General features: G+C 44.7%; 1 long non-coding RNA gene across 1 annotated transcript; it reads left to right on the top strand.

The window, feature by feature from the left end:
* Positions 1 to 476: 476 nt before the first annotated feature.
* LOC136486263 (uncharacterized) lies at positions 477 to 1,238 on the top strand. Its single transcript, XR_010766737.1, has 4 exons — positions 477 to 692; positions 781 to 891; positions 996 to 1,080; positions 1,163 to 1,238. It is a non-coding gene; the product is annotated as an uncharacterized lncRNA (long non-coding RNA).
* Positions 1,239 to 3,414: the final 2,176 nt, after the last annotated feature.

The raw sequence follows: 3,414 nt of genomic DNA, 5'->3' as shown, positions 1-3,414 counted from the left end.
AATGTCCCATCACGGGGTTCTGAGGAGGCCGTCAGTAGCAAACTTCACCAAATTGCAAAGCAGTATCCAAATGTTGATGCCATCGAATGGTCAAAGGATTGCCCGAAAAAATATGAAAGAGGCAAGCCCTTCCTACCAAACCGGGACATCCAGCGCCTACCACTTGGAATGAGAAGGTTTCATGATTGGTACTTGCGTGTTCTCCCAACGAGCATAGATATCATACAAGCATGCTTTCCCACCGGCACATTTGGAAGCCCAGCCGGGAAAATTGTCTTTGACTTCAATGACATGCACACATGCTTTCACCTGGGAGAAATGGAGATGAATCTAATTCGCACGTGGTGCCTGTAAGTCCTTGTCCTTCCGATATGATATGAATGTAATCTTTGAATTTTGTTGTAACTAACCCACGCCGTGATTTGTAGAATGCAAGTGCACATTGTCAAACAAATGCCAAGTGTGAAAGTCGGGTATGTAGACCCTCAAGCTATAGCCCAAACAAATTTTAATTACCCTAAACGGTGGACACTGGATGCCAAAGAGCTAGCAGCTGCAAAGACTCTTCGGGAGAAAGAGCGCATCCGTAGTGCGAAGCTAAGGGAAGAGTCCCTTAAGGTTGCGGCATACATTGCTCTGGCTTTCAAAAATCTCCAACAACACTCTACTATATGGCTACCATACAACTTCGAGTAAGTTCAACTATAACTTAAAGCTATGTTCGATATATTTTATTCGATGTAAAAGAGCTTATCTAGTTCTATGATTAAATCCATGCAGCAACCACTGGATTTGTATAGCCGTCGATGTCGGGAAGAGCATGGCATGGGTCTTTGATTCAATAGATAAGGACCCGGCGACATACAAAGACTTCATATCGATTCTCAAGACGTATACATATCGACAATCCTCATTAGCTTATATGTCTGTATACATACTTGTAACGTTCACTTATGCATACTAACAAGTTGTATTTGCTAAAATAATTCGAACAGGGCATTTAGGTTCTATGTCTCTCATCATCACGGAAGGCATGATCCAGCGAGGAAGGAAAAGCTGGCTATAAAAACACTATGTGCGGTAAGTGTAACTTACTTCTTCAGTACTCCGTTACATGGCTGTCAAAAGCATTACCTAATATTTTCATATGCAAAACACACAGTGCCCCAAGCAGAGGCCTGGGAGTGTACATTGTGGATACTATATATGTTCTATGATGAGTAACACCGGTGCCTACAGGAGACACCCCTTAAGGGTAAGTTTGAACCTCTTCACCCGTAGTATAAAAACTTCATAAATGGTATGAAATACTAAACTGAAACTTGTTTTCTTGTAGTGGAGAGAAGAGAAAGAAATGAAAAGAGACCCATACAAGGATGACCAACTCTTAGAGCTCGTCGGCGACCTTTGCAACTTCATATTGGACCAGATTGTACACGTCAGAGGCGCCTACCATGATCGAGAGTCTGACTTAGGTACAAATCCTCAGTACCAACACCTTCGTGAGACTGAAAGGCTAGCTCTAGGACGTTGATAACAATGTGTATGAAATTTGTATATTTAATGATGGATTGTATATATATATCATTACGAATTGGACTTGTAATTGTACTTTATATAGTCGCGTTCGGAACGTTGGTCGCGTGGCGTTCGGCAACGCGAACGCGGTTTGGAACGTTGGTCGCGGGCCGTTCGGCAACGCGGATGCTGGATGGAATACGCAGAAACAAACAGTTCTGGTCGAATTTGAATTGTAAATTTGAATTTTTTTTGGCGGGAAAATGTACTGTAGGGGCGGTTCTAGATTGAACCGCCCCTACAAACAGGTATTATAGAGGCGGCTGGCACTACAGCCGCCCCTACAAATAGATTTGTAGGGGCGGTTGGTTCTTGAGCCGCCCCTACAAATAGATTTGTAGGGGCGGTTCGTAATACCAGCCGCCCCTACAAATTGATTTGTAGGGGCGGCTCAATCACCAACCGCCCTTATAAATCGATTTGTAGGGGCGGCCTGGGAACCGCCCCTACAAATGCATGATTTGTAGAGACGGTTCGGTAGGGGCGGTTGGCCAAACCGCCCCTACAAAGGGTTACCAGCCGCCCCTAAAAATGCTTTTTGTAGTAGTGACGGGGTCATCATAGGCAGCATGCCAAGCTACCTTGACAAGCTTCGGGGCAGAGACATGAGCCTCCGTTGGCTGATTATATACCGTGAGCTCTTCCGGGTCTTGGGGCCACGACCCTTAGCCGCCTTGTGTTAAATACGCAGAGCACCAATGTGTGCAACGAGTTGGAGTGCACGGAGACGTCTGAGTGGACAATCAGCTGCAAGAAAAGATCGAGGTCCCTCAAGCACGGGCACTTCGTGCACACAAGGGCCGTGAGGTCGCTGCCATCCATGCAGACATGGCATATCTTCAGGGACGTCTGCGCCGCGAACAGGCATGTGCAGGAGAGAGCTTGATTCGTTTTGCTCGTTCACACGCGGGAAGCTCGAGCACTGCCTCATCCTCCCCGAGTCAATGAGGCACAGAGAGATAGAGCTCGCCCGCTACGTGCTCCGCAGCGAAGTGGGCTACAGGGCGAGGCATCCATTTGCTGCGTCACTGCGTGTGGTCTGTGGCCCGTGGGCTTCGGTTGGAGCCTATTTTGGGCTTTCTTTTTTGGAGTCTGGATTTTTCGTTCAACAGAGGCAGCCCTGACTGAAGCAAAAGGAGAAGACGCAAAGGTTGTAACGAACTTTTCTTCGCAAGGTTGTAACGAACTTTTCTGGTTGCACTCGATCATTTGGCATTCAAAATTCTATCTGGATATTTATGTTCCTTTTGACATTCAAAATTATTCTGGACATTTAGATTCCCAACTCTTGAATTCATCATGAATAACACGTTATACATGGTGAAAAGCCTTGCTACTCGAAAATGATTCTCGAGGAAATTTTTCACAGCTTTAAGTAGGTGAATACTTTAATTTGACCAATCAAATTGGTGAAAATTATATATGAATTATTTGAAACACAACTTTGACATTCCTTCTTTAACGAGTATCAAGAATTGTATTCTTGTAAAATCTCTAGTAAATTCCTGAGACTTTTGGGGAAGAAGCAAGATGGCTGGAGGAAAAAGAAAACAATATGCTTCATTATATTCCCTTTTATCAAACCGACACACTTGTTTCAACTCTAGAATTGACTAAAAATTCAAATTTAATCGAAATTTTTGACCGGTATAATATTGTTTGGAAAATTTCGCTGTGGGACACTCCACTTATTTGAAATTGGTCGTGGGACATTGAAATATATTTCGGTGATGCTTGGTTGAGGGTGTCGGTCCATCCGGACGGACCAACCCCGGCACGCGTGTGACGACCAAGAAAAAAAGAATCGAGGCGCGTAGTTGCAATCAAGCGGGGCCT

This window comes from Miscanthus floridulus, chromosome 10 (genome assembly GCF_019320115.1).
Source record: "Miscanthus floridulus cultivar M001 chromosome 10, ASM1932011v1, whole genome shotgun sequence".
Taxonomy (NCBI): domain Eukaryota; kingdom Viridiplantae; phylum Streptophyta; class Magnoliopsida; order Poales; family Poaceae; genus Miscanthus; species Miscanthus floridulus.
This window is presented reverse-complemented; position numbering and strand designations above follow the sequence as displayed.